Source organism: Drosophila subpulchrella, chromosome X (genome assembly GCF_014743375.2).
Source record: "Drosophila subpulchrella strain 33 F10 #4 breed RU33 chromosome X, RU_Dsub_v1.1 Primary Assembly, whole genome shotgun sequence".
Classification (NCBI taxonomy): domain Eukaryota; kingdom Metazoa; phylum Arthropoda; class Insecta; order Diptera; family Drosophilidae; genus Drosophila; species Drosophila subpulchrella.
This window is the reverse complement of record NC_050613.1, coordinates 20,252,349-20,270,076: the sequence shown is the minus strand read 5'-3', so window position 1 is coordinate 20,270,076 and position 17,728 is coordinate 20,252,349. Positions and strand designations below refer to the sequence as shown.

The following is a 17,728-nucleotide window of genomic DNA, read 5'->3' as shown; positions in this document are numbered from 1 at the left end:
TGCCAACAAAAATAGATCGAAATGTATGACAACTGTGGTCACACTGCCTGTTTTAAAATGAAAAGGCCATCTGGGAAGTGTTTCAAAATGTTTTTCATTAATGTTTGACATTTAATAATAAGTGTGAATGCAGTTTTGGAGCTTGCAAATATGATGAGTGCAACGTAATAAACGTTTTGGGTGACTTATATTATAATAAAAACATTTAAAAAAATATTATTAAAGTAAATATATTGTAAAATTTTTTTTAAATTTTTTATTTACTAATAAATATTTATTTAATTATTTCTATATATTTTTAAAATCTTTTTGAAAGACTTCCATGGTACTGCTAAGCCCAACAGGGCGTATACGTTATATTTAAATGGAAATTAATCAAATTTGGACGAAAATAGTTTCCGTTTTTCGTATTGTTATGGTTGCAATTTGCTTTAAAATAATGTTTTACATTTTTTTTATTTACTAACAAATATTAATTTATTTATTTCTATATTTTTAAAATCTTTTTGAATGACTTTCATGACATAGCTAAGCCCTACAGGGCGTATACTTTATATTTAAATGGAAATTAATCAAATTTGCACGAAAATAGTTTCAGTTTTTCGTATTGTTGTGGTTGCAATTTACTTTAATATAATTTTTACAATTTTTTATTTACTAATAAATATTTATTTATTTATTTCTATATTTTAAAATCTTTTTAAATGACTTTCATGACACAGCTAAGCCCAACAGGGCGTATACGTTATATTTAAATGGAAACTAATCAAATTTGGCCGAAAATAGTTTCAGTTTTTCGAATTGTTATGGTTGCAATTCACTTTAAAATAATTCCATATATAGCCTATAAAAGCCAATTAATTTTTTGGAAATGCGTGTTAATGGTCTAAATGTGTCCCAGTCTCTGTTTTAGTTGTTTGGTTTTTCTGTCTAGTTATTTTGATGGGTGTTTCGAGAGTGCTTGTTGTGTGTGTTGTTGCCGGCAGCGGAAATTCATTTTCACTTTTATTTTACGGCTAGGAAAGGCGGCAGAAGCAGCAGTAAACAGTAAACAAACAGGCAAACAAACAACAGTGAAACTTGCAATGCAAGAAGAGAGGCAAGAGCGAGAGATTTTCCCCATTTTCCGATTTTTCCAAACGGTACGCACAGTGCAGTTGCAAAGCGGCCACGCTGGGGAAAATGGCCGAGCGCCGAATGGCATTCGGGCCGTGGCTTTTCCGCTCGGCTTTTTCCGCTTTTCCGCTAAGGATAAGTTACTCGGCTGCTAGCCAGATTCTGTCATAACGGCTTCGGCACTCGTGGCGTTCGTTTCGCTTTCCCAGCAGAAATTAGCAGAGCAAACTCCCAATTAATTTACAAAAAACCCGCTTTCGAAAACGTTTTTCAAGTTCAAGTTATCACACATTTTTTTTGCTGTGCTTTCAACGCGAGTTTTGCTTGAAGAAAAAAACAGAAATAATACAAAAACACTTGAAAAATCCAAAAAGAATTACCTACAAATATTTGAATCGAGCCCGGAACCCAAAACATAAGAAAAAAGAAAAAAACACCAGCAGTAGCAGCAGCAAAACCGGCGGGTGAGTGTTAATTGGTTAACAAACAAACTTTTAGCGGGTTAAATACCATTCTGGTGATAATAGAAAAAAACTTCTTCTATTCGTGTGTGTTGTTTGCCCGCCTTTTTGTGTTTATTCATTATTTTGCCGGATTGTTTGCTTTAATCTTGGCCAAACGGCTTCATTACGAAATCATAAAGCCAAATGATATAATTGTGGAAAATTATCATATCAGTTAGCGGCGGGAGTTTCTGTAATTTATTTATTTATTACCAGTATTGCCATCGTATTGCGTTTACAATTTGCATTCTAATCGAGGGAACTTATGCGTTCTGGAATAAATTGGGCTATACTTAATTGAAACAAATTTGGGGGCTAAAGATCACAGTTTGAAAATTATTTTTGCATAGTAATCTGTTCTATTTCTTAAGTTTCTTACAGCAATATTAATAAAAGTGAAAAATATTTGTTAAACAAGTTTAGTGCCTTGCAATATTTAAATTTAGTTCAAAACTATGTTAAAATTTGATCAGCTCAAATAAATTAGAACATAAAGTTTTAATATTATTGTTATTGTTCAAAATTCGATGTTCTAGCCTAAATTTATGAAAAAATTGACTTTAATATATAAATAAAATATTAAGAAGTTCAGTATAATAACTTTTTTACTTTTAAACCTTTTTGGTCTTAATAATAAATAATAAATAATTAATTTTAAAAAATCGAATTCAGCTAAAAAAGAAAACCCTTTATACAGAGCTAAAATAAATTGTTCTTATTGTGCGTAAAAATGTTTAATAATTTTCCGCAACTATTTTCAAACTTGTTGCGCAGTCTGTAAATGCGTTGCGCAAATGAAAAATATGCACTAGCAGATGCAATATTCTGGTATAAATATTTATGAACCCAAGCGGGGCAGATCCCACTCTTCAAACTGACATCTATATGAAATCATTTGCGGTTCGAATGTTTACACATGTCATACTCGGTGTATAACTTCTTTATTGTATGATAAACAAGCTGTCCGCCACTCCATTTTCACATTTTCATATTTTCTCATTTCCCCCCGAAAAACTTGGGGATGCAATCCTAGCATCTTTGCATCTTTGAGCTATGCATCTTTTCAACTGACACATGAACTGGAGAGAAAACGACATTTAGTATTTATATTTCAAGAGGGTGCACTGCCATATAGTACAGCATATATGTATATATATGGACATATGTGTACATATGAGGACGATGTGGGAGCTCGTTAGCATTGTCCAAAGTGCCGCGTGAAGTGTTTTTGTGTGCCGTGGAGGAGACTTTAAATGTCCTTGACTCGCTCTCTAATGAACTGGGAAAATTGAGGTGGCGAATCCCCGCCAGAATCCCACCGCCGACCACCTGGCCATGTGGAAACTGCAACTTGCAACTTGCAACCTGCCCACCTCATTATCGGAACCAGAATCCTGCGGCCAACTTAAACGTTCTTGTAATCAAATTGTGCCACTTGCGAAACTGCAATCCCATCTCGACCACATCTGTCCACTTCACCGTTTCCATTCGTTTGCACTTCGGGAAAAGCGGAGGCAAAAGTTTCCAAATTGTTGAGTCAATTAACTAAAGTTAAGGTCCCTTCTTAGGCCCAACTTCTCAGGGTCGTATATATAGTATGGCTCATAAGCCGCAGGAAAAGTTAGATAGTTGGCCACCTTTTGAGCTCGGCGAAACTAAAACGCTTTTGGTAACTGTTTTTGAAACTATCTTATAATTTTGTTTTTCAAATATTTTAAGGTTTCTGCGAAATCTATATAATTGGGTTTATATCATAATCATATTTGATTTTGAAAGCCAAAAGTAAAAGGAATGCATGTGGTGTAACTAAATAAATAACAAAAAAAAATACATGTACCAGTACAAAATGATTTAATTTGATAAATATTTTATCTTTAAGTATTTGTTGTATACCCTTGTTAAATTGAAAGTGAATAACGCAAAATTAACTTGGAAAGTCAAATTTACAAGAAATCAATTTTTATAAAATACCTAATTAATATAACAATATTATTGCTGGGACTTTCGCAGTGCATACCTTTTGTATACCTTTGTTAAATTGAAAGTGAATAACGCTAAACTAACTTGAAAAGTCAAATGTATAATAAATCCATTTTTTTTAAATACCTAATTAATATAACATTATTAGGGCTGGAATTTTCGCAGTGCATCGACATAGCCGAAAACCTTTTCCTTCGCCTGTCAAGTGTTTCGCCCATTTTCCACCGCCTTTCGAATAACAAAAGTTCCCCCGCTCGAACTGTGTCAAATGCTTTTTTCGAGAGGGACAAGTGCGGAATGTGTGGGAGCACAAATAAAATGTTTGAATTGCGGATGCAGAGGCGAATTCCGGATTGGATTTTAGATTTTAGATTTAAGATTTTCGAATTTGGGCATGGAGCTCGGCTGCACGGCTCGGTGGCGTATGCGTAATGTGCAAATAGTGGCAGCGCCGAAAATTTGTTTATCAGCTGCGAGTTTGCGAGCAAGTGTCTAAACAAAAGAGCCAAGCGTAAACAAAATGGGTCTATTTCGGAGAGCGAGTCGCAACCGCATTAAATGGGGCACAGTGAAGCCCCCTTTTGGGTGGACAGTGGCCCAGGGAAACCGAAAATGGAACCATGCCAAGGGCCCTTCATCTAATTATAAGTCCTTGTCGTTTCGTCTGAGCCATAAGCCACTCACACACCAACATTCAAAATAATGCTGGATGGTAGGCGGAAATATATTCAGGGTAAAGCTCATTATATGCTTTTTTTATCGCTATTTTTAAAGAGTTTATTTTTATTTCAATAATTCTATTGAATTTGTTTGTGCTTGAATAATACTGTTTATTTTATTAAATAATTGTCAAATTAAATTTTTCGACCTTCATAACACTATTTATTGAATTAAAAACATCAATCACTTAATTAATTTCCCATTTCGAAGTTTAAAAATTTAGTTTTAATTTACTTATTTTATAACATTATTTATTGAAGTAAAAAATAATTAAATAACCTTTTGAAGGCCTCCATAACACTATTTATTAAATTAAAAGCATTCATTAACTATCTAATTTCCAATTTCAAAGTTTGAAAACTCAATTTTTATTTACATTTTTTATAACATTATTTATTGAAGTAATTAGTAAATAATTAAGTAACTTTTTGAAGGCCTTCATATTACTATTTCTTGAATTAAAAACATCTTGAATCAAGAACGATCCAGCTAAAAATCCAACATGTTTGCTCCCAACAAAAAGATATCCAAATCATTTATGCCCTTGTTAATTTATTTTTCTGGTGCAAATAAAAAAATACATATATGCATACTGCCTGATTTAATTGTATTTCCAAATAGTTTCTCAATTTGCGTTTATTTTGGTTTTTCGTAAATTGAAAAATTCCATCGTGTCATATTTCCCATACTCTCGTGGCTTTGAGTTTATATTACTGGGCATTTTGCAAGACAACTAGAGAAAGCAAGTTTGGTATGGCATTTATTAGGGCTGGGCTTTGAAAATGGAGTGGGTTGAAGGGGACTTCAAAGAAAATTCACATGGTCTTAAATTGATTTTCGAGGGCTAGGTGAATTTTAAAATAAATCCGCTCTGCGTGCTGAACTTTTGTAAAATCACTCATATTAGAGTGGGTTTTTTCAATCGTTTTTAAGTATTGGCTGTGTGCTAAAATGTCAAACATCTACTCGTAGTTCCACGGGTCATAATTGTTGCGAGTGCTCAAATATCAATTGTTACATAAAGCAAGTGAATCCGTTTCCAGCGTAACTAATTAATCACTCTTGGCTTCCCATTTAGCTCAGCTGAGCTTTTCTGATGTTTTTCTGATGTTTATTACCGGGCCGGTGTGTGGGCGGTAAAAAAAGCAGGTTGAGAGGGGAACATTTTACAATTTATTAGCACAAAATGTGATTGAAATGTAACTCTGGGTAACAGGGGGGAAATCAATTAATGTCCACCCTTTTTGCAAAGGATAAAAAGCGTTGAAGGATTCTAAAAATATACATTTATTCATTCATTCACTCTGTAATTTTATTTAGTTTTTATCCTTTGTTACGCATTTGCCCGCTGACCTACAAATTGAAATCAAATTGCACTCCAGTTTTTCACTAAAATGCTTGGCCTAAAGTATTTTTTTATTGACGCTTTGATACCCCTTTGAAACCAAAGTAAATATACCCATACGTTTTATTTTATAAATTATATGAAATAATTTGGTTTAAGACTTATATACTCCTATAATTAACGAGGCTATCGCAACCACTATTGGGAATTTCAAAAAGCAATCATCGATTTTTAAAGAATTTTAAGCCTTTACAACATTTATAACTTCATTTTATATAATTCATTCATTCGAATGGCCAGTCTACCCCTTTTTCAAGGGAATAATATCCACCATGAACCTGCGATAATGTTGTTTGGCCCTTGATTCCTAGAACATCCTGTCTGTTTGTTTTTTTTTTTTGTTGCCGCGTGCATTTAACGCTGAATTTGATATATACGAAAAACAATTTGTTGGCATCAGTAAACGAAAATCGCATAAAACCAACCGACGGGGGAATTACGGGGAAACAAAAGAAATGTTGTTGAAACAATAAATCAATTATATAGTTATTTTTTTGGCATTTTTTATTTTAAAAAAAATATGGGAAGTAAGTGAAAACAGAGCCCGAAACGATGCAAAGTTTATTTTTAATCAAACGAAAGGGAAGGGAGCCATCGATTGACGTCAGTTGGGAAACGTTTCAAATGGTTGACGACGTTGCAGCCTGATAATCGGAAATCGGCAATCGCCCTGGAAAACACCATACAAAAAGTACAAAAAATACACTTCAACCGGATGCTTTTCCAGCGGAAGCCGGCGGCCATAAAATATTAACCAGGAACCTTAAATCTTAACTGGGGAATCGCGCGGAGATAGTTCAGCAAATAAATATTATTAAGTAATTTAATCGTCTTGGCAAAAATTTCATTTCAGTTCAGAAATTTGGAAATCAATTGTGATATTTCTTCCAATTGATTTGTGGTCTTTTAAAGCGCTGTAAAATGCCCAAAAAATATCTTTCTGCTCAAGATACACCAAATCAACATATTAAAGTTTGAAAATTGGAAATAGTTTACACATCGTATAATTATTGGTTCTTAAATTGGACTCCCAAAAATATATTCTGTGGTGTACAAATATTTACAGAAAATATGGGTTAATGTAATAAACAACGAAATTTAATTGGCTGCTTGCCTTAAAGTTCATTTTTGTTTAGAATACATTTTGTACAATACCTTCGAGTTTCAACAAATTCAAAAATTCGCCTCTAAAATTGATTTACGTCTGACCATCAATTAAATTTAGAAGCATTTTGAAGAGAAGTTGAGTATGTGTCTATACCTTTCCTGTTCTATAAATATAATTTAAAACACGTTTCCATTAAGGTTTTATAAACTTAAAAATATTTTAAACATAACATGAAGTCCAAGAACGATTTATTATTGTTGTTTACATAAGAGATTATTTTTGTTCAAGGCAGATTTTTATAGATGGTACAGTCATCATCACAATATTTCATGATTTGTTTATAGGAAAGCCTCCAAAAGTGATTTACGCCTACGTTTGATGGTAGTTTAACTGACAGGAAGAGGAAAACCTAAATTTGGCCATCTTTTATATTTTTTTTTTGGCAAGCGCATACTTTTTTGGGGCTAAGCTGCCACTAAAAGCATTTAAAGGAATTATGTCCAGCGGATTAAAGTCCATTTGTGTGTGGAGATTGGACAATGAAAAACGCGACTTCGTCCTGCCCGAAATACTGCCAAAATTCTGAAATTCGGAAAACCTTCAAGTGCGAGTTGCAAGAGTTAACTGTCAATGGGCTGTAACCCAATGGATGTCAGAATGGGTGTATCTGTGTGTGCTGCCTCCTTTATTTGTGTGGGACTCAGGACGTGTTCTCGTTGTTGTTGTGGCAGAATTCTCAGCTAAATCGGCTTAGTGGAAATTCACACACACACACACTAACACTCAGGCACACTAACACACGAAAGATTCCATTGGGATAAAGTGGGCGTGGCAATGGGGCGTCGCCTCTTAAATTTATTTGCGCATTTGAGCGCATTTAAAACGGAATTCGACGCCCTAGGCAATTGTGAGTGTGTGTGCGGGAGATCCTTGCACCTATGACTAGTCTACGTGACTTTCATAATCCTTGCACTTGCAATGCACTGAGAGAAATCCACGCTGTTTACTGGAATTGCCACCAAAATATTGTAGATAGATATCTGCTTTATAATTATAAACAAATTGACATTAAAATGTTTTATAAAACAATCTATATACAATTTAAGTTCATATTGTCTACGTGACTTCCAAAATCCTTGCACTTGCAATGCACTGAGAGAAACACACATTATTTACAGACATTGCCAACAAAATATCTATCTACATATCTGCTTATTTAATTTTTAAATTGAGATTAAAATGTTTTACAAAACAAACTATATACAATTTTAGTTCATCTTGTAAAGCTACATGTGTATATTCATGTATATATAATTTTACAAGTTCAAATTGAAATGTTTCTAGCAGTTTCTAAAATACCAGATTTGTCTTAATTTAAATGTTAACCACAACTCTTGTTGTTGCTCAAATTATATTTAAATAACCACAAGCCACAAATGCCTTTCATTTGCCAAATCAATTTCAGTTACTGTCAATTAAGGCAAGCACGGTTTCTATATAAGTAATTAAAGGACAATTCGTATTTATAAGGAATTCCGTGTTGATTAAAATGTAAAATATCCAGTTTCTCGGCCAGTGCTTGTCAAACTGTGATAAAGTCTGTCGCTTTACACGTTATTTTTTTTTACACTTTTTCGAAGATTTTGTTATTGATTTTCACCCACGTACACCCACATGACATGTAACACATTATTATGCCATACTTTTATTTTTCTTTTTTTTCGTTTATTTTTTTCTTTTTTTTTGGCTCAACAACTGCATTTGCCGTAGGCTAACAATGAGTGGGAAGAAGATGAAGAGCAAGATGCAGTGAAAGCAAAAGATGAAGAAGGAGAAGCCAAGGGAGCGCCTTTCTCCTTCTTGTTCGGCATCGCATCCTTATGTGACATTACATTGCTTGGTTTTGTGTACGCCTGTGGGCATATAAATACAGTCAAATACACACCACCACTAGTGTGGCTGCACTGGCAAAAATGGAGAAAAGTCACGCAGTGTGACCCTGCTTAAGTTAAACTGCCGCGAAATAGGACATTATGGGAATATCATCTGAGATTGATTCACAAACAAAACTAAAAACACAGCTGTTTTTCTTATTGTTAACTGAATCGTTTAGTTTTATCATTGATCTATTAATAATGGTTTTGAAGTAAAATAAAAAAATGTATTTATTTAGTGCATAATATTCCATTTGTGACAGTGCAATTAACTAGCAGTCTAAAACCATGATTAAGCAGAATTTTAAAGGAGCCTGAAAACCCGATCGGAAAAATCAAGAAACTAACCATGTCCCCCCACTTTGTCCCTTTTGTGTCTAACATCCCCCAACGCCGACTTGTTGTCAATTTCATTTGGCTGCCATGGCAATTATACCCCGAGACTTTCTAATTGAATCGACGCCATTAGAGCAGCCAGTGTCCCCCACTTTCGCCGACTTCCGCCCACTTGCAACCCCATTTGTGATCCTTAATTTATGCACATCTCAGTTGTCCTTGCACAAGGCATGCAGAACATAATTGGCAAATTGCAATTGCCAGGACCACAAAGACGGCGACTGACTAATGTCAAATGAAAGTTGCTGTCACGACCACTAGTCCTTCTCCTGCTCCTTCCCCTTTTCCTGGTTATGGTTCTGGTCCTGGTCCTTTTCCTGGTCCTGGTCTCACCACCCCTTTTGGAAATTCCCCCCAATGATATTTTCTCTGCGTAAAATAGGCTAAGAAGGCAATTAGTCACCCATTGCATTGCCAGCAAAACTAAAAAGTTGCAGATTCTGGGAATCAACAATTTACGCACCTAGTTCACTGCATAAGGGTTAATGCGGCATTCATACAGACATAAATATTATAGAAAATAATATTGTAATTTGAAAAGCCGATTTAGAAATAATTAAGTTTTATACAACAAGACTTTCAAAAATGTTTATCGTTAAGAAAAGCTATATTTTTAAAAATACGATATTTATTTTAGATTTATAATTTGTACAAGAACAGTAATTATATTTGTAGATACATACTTTTTAAAAATACATGTTTAATAAAAAATGTTGTTTTGAAAGTCACTTATTGTTTTGAAATATTTTGAAAGGCAAATGTAATATTTTGAATGGAGAACGGAAGAAAAACCAAAGAGTTTTAGGTACTCAAAAAAAGGGGGAGGCGAAGGACTTGTCTCCTGGGCGTCACAAGCCGCTAATTTCACTTAACTTGCTGCAAAATTTGCATACGGCAGGTGCCACATGAAACACTTATACAACTGCAAGGCACTTTGGGCCACTCATAACCAATTCCCTTTGGCCCGCAACTATAAGCTGACTTTTCAACTTAATTTGGCAACATATGTAAGTATTTAAGGGCCTAAGCCAACCCAGCTGGAGGCAAAAGGAAAAATGCCAAAAATGTTCCATATGTTGGGTTTTTTTTTGTTCATATTCGTATGTATGTGCGTTTCAGTTGAATTGCGTAGCCAAGACTCTTGTAAACTCCTTGACTTTACATAGCTCTTTGTGCTCAAAATTAAATAACGAAAAGGGTTCAGAAATCGTTTTTAATTTTTTATAACATGTCAACCACTTATAAGTATAAAAAGGTTCAACGAACTGAAGAATAATTCATGTTAAGTAAGAAAAAATAAGGTCTTTCGTAGTGATGGGTGAAAAAATAAAGTAAAATGCGTGAGAACACGTGTTCAAACATATCAAATATGCTGTTAAATAAATAAATAATTATTTTAAAATTTTGCAAAGCAATAAAAAATCTGTTTCTTAAATGAAAGAAAAATATTATGTTAACTGAACAAATAATTTTAAATTAAAATTTGCAAGCAATAAAAAATTAGCTTCTTAAATACAAGAATATTAAAGGCGATTATCTAGTCCTTAGAAAATTTCAAAAAATGTATGAGCTTTCCTTTATCCACACATGACGTGGGGAAAAAGTTAAAGAGCTCGCGAAGAATTATCCTTAATTTATACTTACATTAAAAAGGATGTACTTTTCAAATATTTATAATCTGGAATAAAGGGAATGGAGGAAAAAAGTGGGGGGAGAAATTCCGCGCAAACCGAGAAAGTTAATTAAATGCCAAAAGGCGAATGGCTTTAAGGACACACCACAGACACACACACACACACCATTACACGACGCGGTCAACTGTCTATGTGTGCGTGTGTCCATATCTGTGTGTGCAGGATTTATAGTTTTTTTCTTCTCCTCACAAAGCAAGTGGCAAGGTCAGCCGTGAATTTTGATGGCAGGCCTAGTCGTCGTGGTCGTCGGCTGTTGCAAAACGAGAGGAGAAAACCTAAAAAAGGGTGAAATAGAAAAATGCGAGAGCAGAAAAAAGGAGGCAAAATCCTGGCAAGGACAACAAGAAAACTCGGCCAGCGCCATTGGTCATTTTGGCGGCCATTCGCCGGCGTTCGAGAAGAAAAAAAAAATGCAAACAATAATTAAAAACGTTATCAGCATAAAAATAGAGAAAAAAAAACCACCAAAGTAGCCGCTAAGAGGAATGCATCCTTTCGAGTTCAGTATGCAAAACTTTCGCCACTTCTGGCCAACTTCTCAATTGGCCGAGACTCACAGCTGAATACCCATCGATGGCCAAGTGGACTTGGAAATAAGGTATATTTGAAAATAAATGGAAAGTAATAGGATCCAATAAAGGCGATTCAATTTGTTTCCAACCATCGCAGCCAAGCCCAGGAAAATGTGAAAAAGCTAGAGCATAAAAAATGGCAGCGGGCGAAAAGAATGCAAATAAAATGGAATCTATGGAATGCAATTATTACGCAGCTCAACTTTTCTTCACAGCTATTTTTAAAACTATCGTTTATTTGGTTTTTTATTCCGTTTAAATTACTTGTAAATAATAAACTGTTGTTAGGGAAATAGAAATTGATTAATTCTGTTTGTTCTACATAATTAATCTTCCTCAACAAAAATATGTCATTCAACCTCTCTTTCTGGCCCGAGAAAAAAAAGATAGCTATCAAGATCAAGGTCACACTGCTTTCTCGCCGCACTCAAACACACACATGGCCACACTCAAACGCACACATGGCACGTTCTTCTTGTTACAACAACGCATTTATAAGTAGAACAAGTGATGCATGGCAGTCGCCGCAGCTTTATATGCAAATCTTTGCAACCCCACTATCCCTATCCCTGTCCCCCACCAGCTGTCTCTTTCCCCCCCGGCAAGTGGAACATTTTAAGCATCTGCAAACACACACAAAAAACATCGTATCGTGTTTGAGCCCTTACCCCTCCGCTTTTTTAGTCCTGCTTTGCTGATTAACATAAATGGCAGGCCAAGCTGCGGGGAAAAAACTCAAAACTAGGGGCAAAAATAATGTCATCGAATCGAAATCAATATTTGTATACGATGACAAATGTTCCCTTTAAAGGTAAATATTTAAATTTTGTTTTCCAAAAATATGTTTTATTATAATATTTCAAATTATTCTTTAAATGGTCCAAACTTTTATTTATTCTTAACCAACTTGTCTTCCATTTATCATTATTGTTTAATTTTTTGTACTTCTCTGGTTATGGTTTCCTATAAAAATTAATTTTATATTTATCTATACAACATTTCAAACATATGTTGTATGGTTCCAAATTTGTTATCCTATTTATAATTTTTTTTTTGGTAATATATTTTATAGCTCGAAACCAGTTTTTGATCCACTGTTCCGCCACAAGACTTGAGATATTGCGATTACAGTGGACTCTGGGTATAACATTTCATTGCCGCATTGTCTTGCCCCAGTCCCTGCCACGCCCTCTCTGCCCTTTTGCCCCACAACCCCCCCCCCCTTTCGCGAGCTGTGGGCAGTGAAAAAAAAACGTGGCATGTGCCTCAGCTTTTGTTTTGTTTCATTTTTTTTTCCTCGTTTTTTGTTTTTTTTTTTTCATTCGTGTTTTGTGTGGATTGCGTAGCCGGAACAATGCAACAGTTTTTGGCCTGGCCAACCAAGTCTGGCAAACAAAGCCCAGCCATAATAATAATAACAACAATAATACACATAATACATAATAAGAAGAAAGCCTCCCCCTTCACATAGAACAACCTCTTGGCGTTGTCTGATATTTCGGGGTCTTTTGTCTTTGGCCAACGAAGAATGTGGAAAGTGCAGAGCGCAGCAGAAAAGCGAAAAATTTAAGCATCCCACGCCCACTGGGTGATTAGCGATAGGAAAGTCAACTGACAGCTTAATTGAGGGTTACAGGGCAGGATTTGAACTTGCACAAATAAAGTTAATATAGGTTGATACTTGACTATATCATAATGAATCAAATATAATTCTAAAAATATCTTGCAAATTTACCAGCGAAATATGGCTCCCCAGAAAAATAGAATATTAATTGTTCTATGTAAATTTCACCCCTTAAAAAATGGAATTCACAAAAAACCCAAAGAATTTACGAATATGAAAAAGCAATTAACCTTCATATAAATAATGGGTATGCGGTAACATGTGTGAAATAAATTAAATACCAGAAAAACACCCCCCTCAATCATAAAAACCGATATCATTTAAACGAGCAGAGGACCACATCTTTTTAAGTTAAAGCAGCGCAGAGATTCTGCCAATATTCTGGTGTAATTGATAATCTGATTGATGAAAGCGATATGGCGTCTCATTTAGAACCGTTTTACCGTGAAAAAACACAAAACAAGCGATAGAAATTATTTGGTTAACTGGTATATTATAGCGTTTTATTTAATTTTATTGAATTTTATTGTATTTATTTGTGTGTGTGTGTCTGTGAGCAATCGATTGGTTGTGGCGCCCGCATTGTTTTGCGGTCGCCGTTGCGTATGCGTAATGAATTTTATGATCCATATTAATCATACGCCATGTGTGCGGGCTATTGCTATTATTCCTCTTGTTGCTCTTGTTGTTGTGCACTAACTGCAATCGATTCAATTAGTATGCGAAATTAATCGAAGCGCGAATTACTGGACTCCAGCCAAGTCCAATTAGCCCGGAAGAGTCGAAAGAGTCGTCCAGGCCAAGCCCTTTGACATTGTCGCCAGCGGATGCTTGTTATCTAATCAGACAGCCAGCCCTGACTGTTTCCCGGCTTTCAGGGTCATCCTTTCCAGCATCCTTTTTACCCTTCTGCCACTTTTCTTCCTGGCTGCCGCACCATCCAAGGTCTTCGTGGAAAGCCTGATTGCATTCCTGCTTAAATCTATTCTTTGAAATTCATGGCCGCACTTTTCCCATAAAGAGTTTGGTTTCGATCAGAGCTAATCAAATGCGTGTTAATTGATTTAATTTCACACAATTCTCATATTTCACACAACTTACTTTTAAGAATCAACTATCACCTTGGTCTTGACGCAATAAGAACACAGCACTTTAATCCAGAAATATTCTTCTTGTACCGCCATATATATATGTTTGTTTGCTAACGAAAAAAGTGCTTCCATCTTGTCTGTGGTTTTGCCAAAGCCCAGCACAGCTTCAAAGTTATGCTAATCCAGAGTGCACTGTAAGAAATCGTTGGTCTTGCAAAATTTTGAAAATTTTAAATTTTTAAAATCAACCAAAGGGTTTTTAAATTTCTATAAGGAATACCTTTATTCAATTTGAAAATACATTTTTAATATTTAAAAAAAAATACAAAAACATATATTAAATATAAAACATAATAAATAGTTGAACAAAAGAAGTCATTTTATACATTTATTGAGTGGATAGGAAAAAGTGTTACATATAAAAATCAATACTTAAAATCTCAATTCTTAAATTTAAATTTAAAGTTCCATATTATAAATGAAATTCAAAGCCAAAATATTAAAATAGATTGTGAAATAACTGGAATTACTACACTATTTTTATCAGTGTTAATAAAAAAAAGACGGTGGAATAATGCATTTTCCCCAAGTGTGGAAAACACAAAAGACGAGTGGCCAAAAAGGGCGGGGCAGTCAAACGGAAACCCCAAAAACCCCCAAAAACAGAACGCAGAACACACAGAACTGCAAAGCGCAGCAAAGTATGCTACATAATTTTTTGCATCAGGATACATGCCGGATATATGGCGTAAATGGTGGATGTGGATGAGGATGTGGATGGGCATGTGGATGCGGAGGGCATATAGTGGCTATAAGCTGCTTGGCCGACTTGCACGGCTCACAAAGGGAATGCCCAAGAAGGCGGCGGTTATAAGAGGGCGTGGCCACTTAGTGCCTGCCACATATATGCGAAATGCGAAAATGCAGAATGCAAAATGCAGAATGCAAAATGCGAAAATGCGAAATGCAAAATGCAAGTAGCGAAATGTGAGGCGGAAAAATGCAGGCATAAGGTATCGGTAGGTGGGCGGGCAATTAGCCAACCGCAGTCAGCTGTTAGCGGATAACCCTTGACCTTGCCGCCTCATCAACGACCCTCAATTAAAAAGCCCACCCACGCTGCCCGCCTTTCTGGACACTCCACTCAATTGGCTTAATCCCCACCTGACAGCAAAGTCGAGTCCTTTTGATCCATAATCCGGATTCCGGATTCCATTACAATTTTACATGACAATCCTGAGCGGCAGCTGTGGCTGTGGAGCGGGTTGTACTGGTGGGTTAACCTCGCTGTGCACTTTGACAGCGGCTGTCAGTGGGTTAAGTCCACCGAAAAAGTTAAACAATATGCAGCTGCCAGCTTTGAGCATTTCTTTTTTTCTCCCAGACTCACTCGCTCGCTCTCCGGCTTTCACTTCCTGCCTTTCTCCTTTCTCCATTTTTCCTTTCCGGTTATTGACGGCAGCTCAGCTCCGACTTGGCCATTAACATTCAGTTGCAGTTGCAACTGCAGCCATGGTTATTTTGTATGCCATCTGCACTGATTGAATTCGAACTGCAGAATATCACTGGAGAAAAAACAGTGTGAGTCTTTTGGGACCCACAATAAATGGAAAAATACCAATTTCACTTGCTTAACAATCTATATATGTATATAAAATTATCACTTTCTCGCAAGGCTTTAACAAAATGGTTTATATATATTTTTAAAATCTTTCTAATACCCATTTGAACTTCAACTTTTTTAGTAGTTTTATACAAATAACTAGTCCATTTTTCCAGTGCCCACACACAAGAATATACCATTCGCTTCTATCATATCCTTCAGTTTTGACAGCCTGTTATTAAAAGCAAGAAATCGCTTCTTGCTTTTGATGCTGTTGGAAATTAGAAAATGCAATGCATTTTCCTCGGAAAAAAAAACAATCAAAAGCTGACGAAAAAGTATTGAATTATCAGCTATTTTGTGAGTGCAGCAAAAGCTCTAACAACATTACCTTTGGAAATCACTTTACTTACCCTAAATCAATACAACAAAAACGTCTGGGAACCACTCCATTCGGCTGTATTGCAAATGAACAAACCCTTCAAACCTCTTTTATATTTGTGAAAACAGATAGATAAAAGAGCCGGGGCCATCGAACAATAACCTTACAAAATTATATGACAATAACAGAGGGTCCAAAATTTATTGGAATTATTAACAACATAATTATGCATAATTGTATTTGGAACAATTAGGAGCAAATCATTATTTTGATGTCATTCGAAACGCAAATCAAAACCGCTGGGGCAAATAAACGAGCGGCAAAAGATACATCTGCTGACACAGCTACAGATATATAGAATCAGATTCACGGATTGTCGGCGGTGCAGGAAAGCTGAAAAGCGGAGAAGCAGGAAAGCAGAAAAGCAAGCGACCACAACAATCAGCCAACGAACCAAAACGAGAGTTACGAGAATTATTCTGGCAGTCTGCCAAATATATAAAAATACAACAAAGGTGCACCGAGAAAAAAATTAAAGAAAAATATTAAAATTTAAATTGATTTACAAATTCTCCAATAAATAAATTCTCATGGGTTACCAAATAGTGTTACCAGGTTTATTTGCATATCATAAACAAGTGCAGTGTGACCTTGCATTTCTTAGTACTGGTAATGTATTTTCCTTTACAGAAATAAGAGAACATTTAAGTTTAAATTAAAGAAAAATATTAAAATCAATAAAATTGTTTGAATTTTGATTCTACAAATTCTCAAATAATAATAATAATAATTCTCTCGTGGCTGCCCAAATAGTGTTACCAGGTTTATTTGCATATTATATAAAAGTGCAGTGTGACCTTACAAGTCTTAGTAATGTATTTTCCTTTACAGAAATTAGTGAAAATTTAACTTGAATCAATAGGAAATTCATAAAAATTATAGAAACTCGAAGTCTTACTTTTCCTTGAGTGTGCATGCCTATGTGTAGGGTTTTTGGGGGGACAAAAAAGCGCCAAAGCCGCTGAGATCCTGTTGCCCCGTCGTCAAGGTCTGGCTGCGACTTGTGCCGGGCTAACGAGTAAAGAATTTCCTTCGTGGCCAGGGCTAAGGGGGGTGGGTTAAGCGGGCGTGGGTGGGTTAAACGGGATGGGTGGGCCTGTGGGATGCCAGCCAGCCAATTTGGGGCCACTGCCGCGCTGCCAATCTGCCAGCACCCTGGGCCACAAAACGTCGAGGTGAACGAGAGCAAACAAGCAACGAACCTTGGATGTCCCTACACTCATCGAAATAGTTGTCTTATTTAATTGCTTAATTAACTTCTAAGTAGACATGATAAGAAAATCACCTTTTAATACATCGTTTTCAAGTAAAAACTCTTCCAAAATATATACGTAGTTTATGAAATTCTAGTTTTTCATGTTAAATCTTTTTCAGTAATTAGTTCGACAGCTATAATTTACGCTGATAATATTTTTGTGTTAAAAAATATTTGTCTTTAAAACATCTCCCTAATTAATTTATTTTTCTTTGTGCAATATACAGTTCATTCCCTAACCATTTCGATGATTGGAGGGGTTTTTTGGGTGGGTGTTGCGGTCCT

At 35.5% G+C, this 17,728-nt stretch overlaps 1 protein-coding gene across 3 annotated transcripts in view; it reads left to right on the top strand.

Moving 5' to 3' along the window:
* Window positions 1-1,039: 1,039 nt before the first annotated feature.
* Window positions 1,040-17,728, top strand: part of LOC119555970 (PDF receptor) — a 32,249-nt gene continuing 15,560 nt past the window's right edge. For 2 of the 3 annotated variants that reach the window (XM_037867697.1, XM_037867696.1), the window contains exon 1: window positions 1,042-1,580. The gene's annotated coding sequence lies outside the window, so the exon portion shown is untranslated. Of the gene's footprint in view, window positions 1,581-17,728 lie in introns of all 3 variants that reach the window. The other variant, XM_037867695.1, reaches the window with a different exon arrangement.